This window comes from Lepisma saccharinum, chromosome 4 (assembly GCF_977018435.1).
Source record: "Lepisma saccharinum chromosome 4, izLepSacc3.1, whole genome shotgun sequence".
NCBI classification, from domain to species: domain Eukaryota; kingdom Metazoa; phylum Arthropoda; class Insecta; order Zygentoma; family Lepismatidae; genus Lepisma; species Lepisma saccharinum.
Window position 1 is genome coordinate 96,727,054 of NC_139232.1, and position 13,711 is coordinate 96,740,764.

Genomic DNA, 13,711 nt, shown 5'->3' on the forward strand with positions numbered 1-13,711 from the left:
CATGGCCTATGTTATTAAAAAGTTTAATTTAATTGAACAATAATCTCTTCAGGTAGATATGTACATAGAGGTCAATTTGAATATTATCATTACACAAATTAGAGGGAAAAATCTTGAAAAGTTGACAAGGATACAATGTATTCTTTCTTGGAAAGACCAGCAGTTTTTAAATGATGAATGTAATTATTTTTGCAATGTCGTCTTTGCCAATAAAAACGCAGAAAAGTTTGTGATGGAAATTCACTCAAAATTTGTGTTTAATTTTCTGAATATAAACAATTCCAAACTGAAAATGACATCACCAATCTTGTATTAATGGAAGAATCATAGTAATGTTTGTCACATGTACAATATGAAGATGGCATATGAATTAAACTTTTGCTCCTATGAGGCATAATTATGTTTTTAACTATTCAGTACGATTATGTTGTTATGCTTTGAGATTTGAATATTCTGCTGTCTGTTTCTAATTAAAACAGATGTTTTGTGTATGTTTAAGTTGACTTCTCGTTTTAAACTTTTATCCTAGAAAGAAATGAAGTAATGGACGTTAGGCACTTCAAATAGAGAAATGTTAAATGATTGTTAACTGTTTTATAAAGAAAAACAGAGGCATTTTTGAACATGCATTAAACCAGTGGCGTACGCAAGGGGGGGTTATGGGGTTTAACCCCCCCCCTTGAGCTTGTGAAATGTTATGAAAAATGCTGTGGAAAAAAAATTAAATGGCCAATTTACCACAGTCAAAGATCTGGGACAATACTATTACTACTACTACTACTACTACTAATAATAATAAAATAAATAATTTGAATTATTATTTCCATGCAACACGGAGAAAGCACAGCATTCCAAACACATTCATCTTTCAGAGGGCAACTATGATTTAAAAGAGAGAAAACTTGTCTTGTATCTCAGTTGCAACAATGTTCAATACACTGGCGTACGCAGGATATTTTTTTCGGGATGAGCTGGAATAGTAACTGTGGATAGCACATGCCTTCGTTTTGGAGGGCAGGATGCATAATCATATATTTCGTATTTTTGGAGCTTTCAGTCTATTAAAATTGTATTCAAAGACAAAAATGGTAATCGGGACTCACTTTAAAAGAGGTTTCGCATTTACACATTTTGATTTTTTAAAGTTCTTAACGGATTTTTATTTGAAAATTCTGATTTTCTCAAAATTTCGGTAGGAGCTGGAACCCCATCAGCCACCCCTCTACACCAGTGTTCAATGAACATGTATTTTTTTGTGTGAACAATGAGAATTAACTAAAGAAAGTTCTTGGTTCGTTGTAAGCGGCTAATGTATAGACAAAGGCTAGGCGGACAAGAACAGTCACCAGTCCGCCTTCCCATTGTTTACCGCAGCATGCTTCAATGTCTCTCTTTTAAAATGTCTCACCTTATTGACTAGACAATTATTCAAACGACAATAAGCTTAACTATTGTAAAATGTTTTGTTGGCAAGAACAGAGAGACAATCCAGATGTGAATTATCGGGGACATTTATGCGGGGAAGAAGCCGGAAAAATTCCAACCAATTCCAGAAATCGAACCCGGATCTCCCGCGTGGTTGTCAGACGCTCTACCGACCAGACCACCGCAGCCCCTTGGATGAGTTCCATACTTTGATTATTTTAATTTATTTTATTGTATTTATGGATTTTCTTCACACTTAAAATGTCTCACCTCGTTGACCAGACAATTATTTCGTAACAAAGGAACAAAAAATGCTCCCAGAATTTGATAAAAATCGAATGACTAGAAAGTGATATTGTTCTATTGCTTTCGTAAATACTATAGTTATGTAGATCTCTACTACTTAATAGTAGTAGTGGTATTAGTAGTATTATTAGTAGTAATTCAGCTAATTAATTAATTATAAGTATTATTAATTAATTGTGATTATTATTTAATTAAAGTATAATATAACAATGGTAATGTGAATTTGGAGAAAATTTTAGAAATAACCCCCCCCCCCCTGGATAAAATCCTGCGTACGCTACTGCATTAAACCCTGGATGTATGCTAGAGGCATACAAAAATAACTGCTTAGAATGCGAAAACTGTTCTTTGTATTGTCTCCTAGTGAAGCTCAGTCGATTGGCCATCTATCCAAGATTTCAGTAGTCCACTTTGACGATCAATCATGCTGTTGAGTCATGCATGTGAAGAAACTGCCTGGCCACCAAGATTTGACACCATTAGACTATTTTGCATGGGGCTTCATTAAAGATGTTCTACACAATGGAAAGTTCACGATTTTGGTGATTTGCACTAATAATGTCTCAAATGCTGGTCAACACTTGGCACGAGCTTGACTATTCGTTTGGATATGTGTCAAGCTACAAATTGTGCTAAGATTGAGGTGTACCAACGCACATAAAAACCTTCAGAGTTACTTTGTACATAACCAGGACAAGAAAGTTAATTAACTTTAAAGATGCTAAAATATATGCGTGTATTTTTGTATACCTCTAGCTTGGATACCCTGTATGTCAACTGTGTCAGCTATGGACATACAGCTTCAACAAGGAAACATCATATTTATAGATTTCCTTAAAAAAGAATAATTAAATATGCTGATTTGTATCTCATCTCATCACCTGCCGTGGGTGTAGATCCCATTTCAAAATTTTTCACATTGCTTTAATTCTCATCAATTGGCACAAACACAATAGCATAGTGACAATGAGAATGAATTATAATTAAATGAAACTCATGAAGGGGCACTTGCAAAGAACAACCAAGCCCATGCCAGAAATTGAACCCTGAAGCTTCAGTGACAAAACCGTGAGTTCATCTCTTAATGTGCTCAGTTTGATTGATTTGGTTTAGTTTACTTCGATTTTCTGCCAAGTTTGGCTAATTGTGAGGATGAGTGATGAAATTGATGAAGGGACACTCGCAAAGATTAGTAATGCCTAGGCTGGGATTTGAAATTAGGATCCCTGGTGTCATAGAGTGCTGTGCTGCTGGGCACTACACCACAGAGGTCAGCTTAATGTGCTCAGCCACATGCATCTTCTACACATGTCAACAATGCATCCAGTAACAATACTTATAATAAGAAAATAGCTATCAATAGCAATTAAGAAAACTGTTGCAGTTAGAATTTGAAATTATGAAAGGAAGAATATTACAGAGGTTGTTCGCTTTATATCCGACCATTTTCGATTCGGTGCTGCCACCTGGCGTATCATGCTGGAAGTATGGGTCTGCTGGCGGGAGCACTGTTGTGTCTGACCTTGTAGGTGCATGAGTGTTGGTAGTGAATGTTATCAAATGGCGCCGAAAATCAACCGGTATTGAGAGGGTTACGTAATGGCCCTTTTCCATGCTAAGTTTTCATACGTACGCATTGTGAAACAGTGTCGGGAGAATAGGTTAACACTGGAGGTGACTAATGCGAAAGCTATTGTGGCCCGTTACACACAACAGGCCCTCCTTGCGAAACATTCACCCACGAAAACCACCAGGAGAAGGGCTGCAAGCAAAGTGTCACCCGTAGTGCAAAGGGGGATCCGTCGATTGGCGTGCCAAGAAAATCCCCCCGACTCAAAGTGATATGGCCAACAGATTTCACCTCGCACCATCAACTGTCAACAAACAATTTGCAAGTGCCTCAGGTTGAAGTGTGCAGAAGGCCCGTGTACACTACCTTCTACCGCGTCACATTGCCGAACGTAAGACGAACTGCAGGAAACTGTATGAAAAGTACCTGGCGGGTTCCAAATGGAAGAAAGTTGTCACAATGGATGGATTATATGTCCATCTCACTGCTGGTGGTCACATTCGGGCGATCACATACCGTGACATTGACGGCAAGGGGCGCAGCAACTTTGTTCGTCAGTGCAGGCAAAGTTTCCCTCGTGGCTTTATGGTTATGATGGGATTCGGATATGAGGGTAAGTTGATGATATGCAAGGTGGACAAAAACGTGAAGTTGAATGCCAGATACTTCCAAGACTCCATTCTGACACCTATATATCAGAGAGACATCCCACAATTGTATGGAATGGATGCGAACCAGGTGATGATCCATATGGACAAGGCTTCGAGTCATACCGCCAGAACATCACTACGTTTTTATCAGGAAATGGCAGAGGAATTAGGAATTTGTGTCATTCCGTTTGAAGAAGCCCAGATGCCAGTCCAATGGATTTTTGCGCATTTGGACTGTTGAAACGACGTCTTCAACATCGCCGCCTGCGCACCCTGGATGGTCTATGGAAAGCTTGCAGGGAGGAGTGGAACAGAATTCCCATGCCTGTCCTGTGCCGGAGCTTGCTGCAATGAAAACTGCAATGCCGGTTGATAGTCCACAATGGTGGAGGTCCAATAGAACATGATCGGTGGCGCGGTATCTCTTAAGGTGAGTACCCGTCAAAAATGGTCGGATATGAAGCGAACAACCTTCTGTATTAATTGAAGTTAAAGTTGCTTATACAGTAGGCACCCTCTAGTTTGGTTTCGGTTGGTTCGGCCGCCGGATGGTTCACCCTGCCTTGCTGGCAACAAGTCACCACTTGTTTGTTTAGCACTGGAAAGTATTGTGCTGTACAGTTTAGTCATCTACAGCTCTTGCTATTGTGCAGATTTACTGCTCGCATTTGTTTGTTATATTTATTATATTTTATTATATATAGTTTATATATTTGTTACATATATATATATATATATAAATTAGTAACAGTGTTTATACCCTTGTGTTTTATTTTCATACTTAATGAAGCAGCTATCAACAGTTGAATTTGTGAGTGAAGGTAAAGAAAGTAGACGACACCTGACAACGAGAAAAACATCACGTTGTCGGTAAGTACTAAGTAGGCCAGATCTAGTTTGTTTTTTGTACAGTAAAATACATTTGAACCTGGTTTAAACTACCATATAACTAATTTTAATGTATGGCCGTACCATTTATAGAATTTATTGATCTCTTTTGCATTACTTCGGTTCGTTCGGCGATTTTTTAGTTCGGCCTATGGTTCGGTCCTGAGGTGGCCGAACTAGAGGGCGCCTACTGTATCAGATTTCCTCATATTAAAATTTTTACAATTCGATTTTCTACCTATTGTGAGGCCTTGTTGAATTTTCTTCTGTGCATTTTTTTCTTTGTTGCCGAAATGTATTGTTAACATGTGTAAAAGCTAAGCATTCTTATTTGTAGCAAATATCAGTTACATCAGTTTAATGAGCAATATTTTGATCAACTAAGTCTATCTCGACAGTGTTTTGTTTGTTAATCACCTTTTCAAGTGTTGTGGGTCAGATTCTTTGTTTAACCTAATTTGTTGCTGTTTTTGCAAGTATAAAGGAAGAACATGTCAATTTATGACTGAAGCAGCATGTTTTTCGATTTTCTATAACTGTGTTAAACACAATGAAGCTACAGAGTTAAAAACGTGTTCATATATTAGAAAAAAAAATTGTATGTGAAAGTTTTTCTAACTTACAAATTCCACATGCTTGACCAGAGATTTATTTTAGTTGCTTTATATGATTTCTCATTGCATTTACAGATGTATAGATAAGATTTTTTCATAAGCAATATATTGAAAACTATAAAATACTTTCCAGTAGAAACCAATTCATTACAATTGACCAATCTGTTCCGATAGTGTCTAAAAACTCATATTGGCTATCGAAACCAATTGGAAAAATTTCCAGCTGGTGACAGTTAAGAAAATTTGCATAATGTATCCCTCCCACCTTCTTCAGTGTCTCCAAGTTGAACCATACAAGAACCCCCCATCTCCAAACTCAATCAAGCATCCTCACCAGCTAGGAATTTCAACTTTGAGCACTGGTTATATAGCTTGATAAAAAAAATGTGGTAGGATTAAAACGTTGCCATTTTAAGAAATAGTGTTCATGGAATATGTGATATTATTGTTTTCAACAATCTTTGAAATGTTACTTCAGGCTAAAAGTAACTCAAGTTACAGTTACTCTTTTTAACTCTTAAAAAGTAACTAATGCTGGATCTACAAGCCGCAAAACCATAAGTAACCATTTAGGGGCCCTCAGCCATTGACATAGTAGAAGGTTCATATCTGCGTATTTAAAAAAATAAATGTAGGTACTCATGGGTACAGAAACGAATACAATACCACGTGAGGCACCTAAAAGTACCATCTGAAATAGCGAAGAAACCAGAAACAGTAGCAATGTGAGGTTTGCGGAAAACAATAATATCAAATGGGGCTTGTAAATCGGAGGTATGGGGTGGGTCGAAAAATATCGACAAATGGGGCATCTGGAGCAAAGTCATATTTTTTTAAATGGAACTATATACAATAACATGCATAATATAAAAGAGCACACGTAGAGAAACACAATGCCATTGGTCTCATGCATCTACTGCACATAGGAACGAAGATATGGCCATGTGAAAATATGTAAACAAACTAACAAGTGGCCCACTTGACCGTCAGTACCACGGCATGTAAGACTTCTCAGGTGCCTGACAGAACTGCCTTTACGCAGAGCAAGTTTTGATAGCAGGTCCACGAGATCGTGTTAGTTCATAGCAAGCAGTCGTAGCGGTAAGAGCGAAGATTATGGTGTTCACAAACATAGAAAAAGCGAACATGATCCTGATTTATGGGGAATGCCGAAAGAATGCCTCAGAAGCCTACCGTGTGTACGCAGAGAGATATCCGGACAGACGACAGCCATCTCGACGTCTGTTTGGTAAGTTATTTATTAAATTAAGAGACACCGGAAGTATAACACCACGAGCACGTGTGCGGAACAAGCCAACTACAGGTGAGGCAGGTGCAACAAATGTTCTCGCCGCTGTTGCTGTGAATCCGCACGTTAACTCCCGTGAAATTGCCAGGGATGCTGGGATGAGTCAGCAAAGTGTATTGCGCATTCTGCACACACACACAAAAGTTTCACCCATATCATATCTCCTTCCATCAGGAACTTCACGGGAATGATTTTGTGGACCGTGTTCGGTTTTGCACATGGTTGTTACGACACGACACACCCGATTTGTCATGTATCCTCTTCACTGACGAGGCAACTTTTACCAATCATGGAAATGTCAACCTAAGGAACATGCACTATTGGTCGGTGACAAATCCACGTTGGCTTCGCCAAGTGGAATGCCAGCGCCCATGGAGTGTGAACGTGTGGTGTGGTATAGTGGGTGAACATCTCATTGGCCCTTTTTTTATACAAGGGACACTGAATGCTGACCGATACATACAGTTTTTACAACATGAACTGCCTGTACTATTGGAGGACATACCACTTAAGACAAGGAGGGACATGTGGCACCAACATGACGGGTGCCCAGCTCACAGTGCAAGACGCGCTACAGCATGTGTGGAAAATACATTTCCAAATCGTTGGATTGCACGTGGGGGGCCTGTCAAATGGCCGGCTCGTTCCCTAGATTTGACACCGTTAGACTTTTTCCTGTGGGGAAAGCTGAAGGACATTGTCTACAGGGATGTGCCAACAACTCCAGAGGATATGCAACACCGCATTACTGCAGCCTGTAGGGACATTCCCTACGAGATGCTACATTCTGTGCAACGATCTTTGCGTGGGCGCCTCGTTGCCTGTATCGCAGCTGACGGCCACCACTTTGAACACACACTTTGACAGGTTTTCGCTTCTTACGCAGTGGTTCTTCGACATACAGTCATGGTCATTTTCAATATGCTGTAACACTGTCAAATACATGGTGCTGATGATGTCTACTGTATTTTTTCTTCCTTTAACACGTTCTGTCTTCATCTTGTTCAATGGCTTCCGACATCTCATACTTGTACATGCCGTGGTACTGACGATCAAGTGGGCCACTTGTTAGTTTGTTTACATATTTTCACATGGCCATATCTTCGTTTCTATGTGCAGTAGATGCATGAGACCAATGGCGTTGTGTTTCTCTACATGTGCTCTTTTATATTATGCATGTTATTGTATATAGTTCCATTAAAAAAAATATGACTTTGCTCCAGATGCCCCATTTGTCGATATTTTTCGACCCACCCCATACCTCCGATTTACGAGCCCCATTTGATATTATTGTTTCTCGCAAACCTCACATCGCTACTGTTTCTGGTTTCTTCGCTATTTTAGGTGGTACTTTTAGGTGCCTCACACGGTATATACAGGTAAAGTTAAACTAAAGTTAAAGTTCCCTGTGCATATAGCACCATGCCTTGGAGGCACATTTAGGGTATGTGGGGGTAGGGCCCCACATATTTTTGATGGATCATCTTGGAGGTGAGGTGATCAGCACCACGCTGCAGCCATGTTTATCCCCCAGGTACCATTTGATTTAAGGCTGGGTGGGCCCTAGAGCCTCTTTGTGCGGGGACAAAGACGGAAAAATTCAGATCTTAAACACCCAGCCTGGGTTTCCCATGTGGTAGAATCAAATGAGGCTAGAATTACACGAGAAATGCAGTGGTGAAGGTTTCTTCAAACTATCTTTAATCAGGTAAAAGTTACGACTGCATGATTGTAACAAATGTATCATTTTCCAGGTGTGAGAAAACAGTGTCAAATATATACCACATCACCCCCTTTCCATTTAAAAATGAGTTGCATTCAATATGGCAGGCGTCTACTTGGAACACACCAATGTGGTTCCCCCTAAGCCAGTGGTTCTCAACCTTTTTCTGTTCAGGACCCACCTTGAAGGATATTACACTTCTGCTGCTGGCAGAATTACTTGTAGGGTTGTGCACAGAGTATATAATCGTATTGTTTCCTAATATGGAGTACTTTAAGAAGCCCTCTTTTACGCTTTCTTATACAAATTACACATACTCATTCTAGAAAAGTAAATATGTAATTTAAAAGACTAACCATGAAAAAAATTTCAGTGAACTCTTGAAACCGCCGCAATCCACTTGTTCATAGACTATTAGCTTTGTAATCTAATCAATCTCGATAGCAATGTGAAATGATGAGTCGACAGCTCTCGGCTGTGTGTAAAGGTAGGTAGGTAGAGGGGGACTTTGACAATATTTTAAAAGGGGGGGGGGGCAAGATTTGTAGATCCGGCTCTGCAAATTACATTCACAAAAAAAAACAACTGTTATTTGTAACTGCCTTAGAAGTAACATTATTACTAGAGCTAGGAATTTTAGGTGCTGCACCTTACATTTATTTGTGTGAAAATGGGTAAAAAAGTGACTCATCCCCAAAATAAGCATGTATTGAACTTTACTCATGGTGTTTCGGTTGCACCTTTTTGCACCTTTTTCACAATCTCAGAACCTTTTCCACCTTTTTCACAATCTCAGAACCTTTTGCACCTTTTCGCCCTTTTTGCATCTTCATCATTTTTTTAATACAACTCGCGTGCCGTTTAACCCCACCCACATTTGAGGCACGGCTTCTTGGCACGCGATTCTTGTGTACCGCACAACAATGAATCGGCTTTCTTCAGTTCTTGTACGTTAATGTTGTAAGCGTGCGGACTTTAAACAGTGCCAACAATGACGCGTTACAATTGCTAGAAGTTGTGCTCTTTTTGTCCTATGCTGTATTGTTTACGAATTGTTGTAGGAAAGCTGTTTTGTTTTCGTTTCCTTCTCCAGTCTCAGCGAGCAAGGTAACTGCTGCAGTCTGTGATCGACTGATCGATGCATCGGATTTGCTTGTTCACCATGCCAAAACATAAAGTAAATGTTGGGAAACTGCAGGACATTGTTAAACAGTTTAGCGGTGACGGCATTCAGAGTGATGGATCTGTTCTGAGGTGTGATGTGTGTGATATTTCTATTGCTCTTGATGACAAACCCCAACGCACTCGGGTTGTGCAGCATCTACAAAGTGGGAAGCACGTCAGGAATAAAGAACTACGAGATGGTAAAGGTGGGAAGCGACAGCAATGCATTGGTGAGGCACTTGCATCTTCGAGTTCCAGAAATACAAATGAATTTTTCAGTTGGACAGCAAGGACATTTTTAGCGTGTGGAATACCTCTTTCGAAACTTAACAATCCTGTCATGAAATCATATTTGCAATAATATACTGGGAAGTCAGTTCCAGATGAGAGCACCTTAAGGAAATCTTACCTTCAACCTCTTTATGAAGCTAAAATCTCGCAGATCAGGCAAGTAGTAGCTGACCATCCAGTCTATTTCATACTAGATGAAACCACAGATAGGCAAAACAGGTACGTTTTGAACATTTTAGTAGTACCTCTCAATGGACATCAAGTGAAACCCATGCTTTTAAAAACTTATTTTCTCGGCAAAACAGATAATGCAAGTGTAATGCAAAGTTTCAATGATGCATGTTTTGTATTGTGGCCGGAGGGCGTAAAATATGATACTGTGTGGTTAGTTCTTACAGACCAAGCATCTTACATGTTAGCTGCATTTTCTAATCTGAAGAATATGTATCCTAACTTAAAACATGTGACCTGCTTTGTTCATGCTTTGCATCGAGTTTGTGAAGCTCTTAAAGATGAATATACATATGTGAACGAATTTGTTTCTAGCATTAAGAAAATACTGAAAAAGTTTTTTTTTTATGTTTATTTGCAATCATTTCCATACAATATCGAAATTTTTAGATGCTTTGCCTAGTGATTCCTCAGCTGTAGAAAAAGCGAAAAAACTTGCACTTAAACAGGAATTGCAAGATGAACTCTATATATTACATGGCTTCTCTTTCCTTACTACTGCAATCACAAAACTGGAGGAGCAGTGTCCTGAAATGGAAACACAGTGGGCTGTTTTGATGGATGTGCAACGAGAGCTGCAAGGGGTCGGGAAAGAGAAGTTAGAACAAAGTTTAGCCAAAAACCCTGATGTTCAAGAAGTCGCAACCAACAAGGATGTGGATTACTGGTTGAAAACAAAATATGCACCTCTTGTGTCTGTTGACGTTGAACGTTCTTTTTCAACTTACAAGTATCTGCTTAGTGCTTAGAAGAACATAGACATTTTGAATGTAATCAATTTTAACAGTTTTCTCGATGACTAATTCTAAGCCAGTAAGAAGAAGCATGTTTTCCTTTATGTCGCTTTCTAATGTATCAGAGAATTTTCTTTGCTTAGTTATATTAAAATTTAAAACCAGAGAATACTCTATGTCTTTATCCAGACAAGTTGAATCATATATGTATGGACTGCTCACAATAAATTCTACATCTGAAAATTAGCACCTATTTTAGCACCTTTTTTGCACCTTTATTGGCAAATTTTTGCACCTAAAATTCCTAGCTCTAATTATTACCAACACTGGCATACACAGCAATTTTTTTTCAGGAAGGGCTAGAATTGCAAAGGTGGTACTATATAGCGGTTTTCTAGGGGGACGACAGTATACACAATAAGATATTTCATATATTTAGAACTTTATACTCCCAAAAATAGCAATCCGAGATCATTTTAAGGAAAATTTGCATTTACAACTGTTTTTCCCCAAGTTCTTCACTGCTTTTATTTGAAAAATTTTGATTTTCTCAAAATATCAGAGGGGGTGCTGTAGCCCCATCGGCTCCCCTCACCCCCCCCCCCCCACGACGACTCTGCATATGCCCGATATTGGTTTTAAAGTGCAAGTGCAACAAGCAACTGAAACCATTAAGATGAATTAATCAGCAATAGTTCTGCAAACCCTACAGAAGTCAGTGAAGTGAAAATTGTTACAGGGGGCAGATATCCTTCAAAATGATACATGATTTGAACGTACCCAGGTTGTTCTGAATTTTGAAAAAAAAAAAAATATTTTTTTTTAGAATTACTATACTGTGTCATGAGAATTATTATGTAGATTACATATTTATTTTTCTGTATACTTGCAATAGAAAATATATGCTTATGGCACTATAAAAGTGTTGCAAATGTTCAGACAATGGCAAATACAATCCATAAGAAGATTTTCCAGAATTCCACTCCCAGACAATTAAACTTTGAATTGTCACCAATCAAAACAAAATTTTGTGAATTATCCATTCATTTAAGTACACTGCTAGCCAGAGACTAGGCGCATGAAGAAATTAAAACACATTATTATTAACAGTAACAATAACGACATTTTCTGGTCTTATTTGAAAGTTAATTCCATCCACCTCTCTTTCTTTATGAATTATTCTACCAGTAGATTGTAGAATTCATATTCATTCTCCATACGTTTCAGTTTCAGCAGCTTCTCAGTAGCAAGCACTGACAAGTTTGAGTGTGTGTGCTATTCCTGGGTGTTTCTGCAGTAACTGTGAACTCGGTGAAGTGCTGAAAAAGAACTGTCAACACTAGCACTAGACACCAGAATTGTTGAAACCAATGCACGTCTGCAATTCTTCAAAATTTATTGCACATAAATACATTTTAATGATACTTTTTCACTATTATCATCATTATTGTTATTATTTAGTCTATGTCTGGGAATGTATCTCAGTCTTCAAGTGTTTTGCTTAGTATTACTGTGCTGTGCTCCCAAGTGTTTAATGAAATAGGTTTATCACTATTCTTTTTGCATTAAAATTAAAATCGACCTCTTGCCAATTCTGCAGATCCAGTGTCCATTTTTCCTAAAAATTGCTAACAAATGCATTTGTGTGGATTTGGGGTTAAGTAGTGGGCTTTAGACTTTTGATGATTTTTTTCAGCATTCTGGATCACTACTGTGTGTTTGTCTGGATTAAAATGACAAACACATCGATCTGGTTTAGTTTTTACACCTGGTAAATCAAGCAGGTCTACCACCAGAAACAATCTCCCTTCTCGAAAGTTCTTGAGCTCAGTCCTCATTTCAATTGAACCACAGTAATTTAGTCAACTGTGAAGTATGATTTTTAAACATATCTGTTTGATACAAATTCCACATATAACACAAATGAAATTCACTGGAATAACTCGCAGCAAAAAATAGTTCTAATTAAGGAAAAAAGATTACAATATCATAATTTTTAGATAAATTAGCTCAAAAGAAACTACGGAGCCAGAATGAGTAGTGCAGATGAATTCCTCTAACGAAGATCTATTAAGGCATGTCACAAAACATTCCAAGTGTTGGTGACACTGATTCTGTCTGCTTGTTAACAAGACAGACATGTCTTATGGCTTTTAAAACAGCTCACTGTGTTAGATGAAGACAAGTGACTACATGAGAATACTTTTAACTGGTATTAAAAACTAAACTTCATGGTGGAACAGTTTTCTAAGGGACATGGCCTGGTAAGCAGCTTTTTCACTGGGTGACACATAGTTAGCACATAGAGTCCCAGCTGCTGTTTTCTGGGTTCCAAAATTGGAGTTTGATGCTTCTTTATGAGTAGCTCCCAATTGACCTTTTGATGATGGGTCAACACCAAAGTTTTGGGGACTCCCATTGGGGATCGAACCCAGGACTGCTTGTACCAAAAGCCAGAGCATAAATATTTGGCTATGCGGGAGCTCTCCACTGGTATTAAACACCAATAACACTAAACATGATCATATAATGATGCAATCATTACAAAATAAACACTATCTAAGACCTAATATTTTGTGGATACCTTCCATTCACCATCCTGCATTGCTTGTTTCTTCCTGAGAATTCCCCATCTTTGCATCAGAGTTGGCCATTTTGCCAGTTTTTATTTTTAAAAAAAAAAACTCAGGTGGATTGGCTTACCTGGGTCATCTCTGCTTTGCATACCCTTGTAAGAATCAATGTATCTTCTTCCTTTATTATGTTGTTTCAAGGTAAATAATTCAACCACTGTAAGTTGGTGAAA

The 13,711-nt window shown here is 38.5% G+C and overlaps 1 protein-coding gene across 3 annotated transcripts in view; it reads left to right on the forward strand.

Annotated features, from left to right (window-relative positions):
- LOC145986651 (scavenger receptor class B member 1-like) overlaps nucleotides 1-1,882 on the forward strand; it is a 74,095-nt gene extending 72,213 nt beyond the window's left edge. For 2 of the 3 annotated variants that reach the window (XM_083120925.1, XM_083120924.1), the window contains one exon: nucleotides 1-1,882. This exon is cut by the window's left edge and continues 708 nt beyond it. The gene's annotated coding sequence lies outside the window, so the exon portion shown is untranslated. The other variant, XM_083120923.1, reaches the window with a different exon arrangement.
- Nucleotides 1,883-13,711: the final 11,829 nt, after the last annotated feature.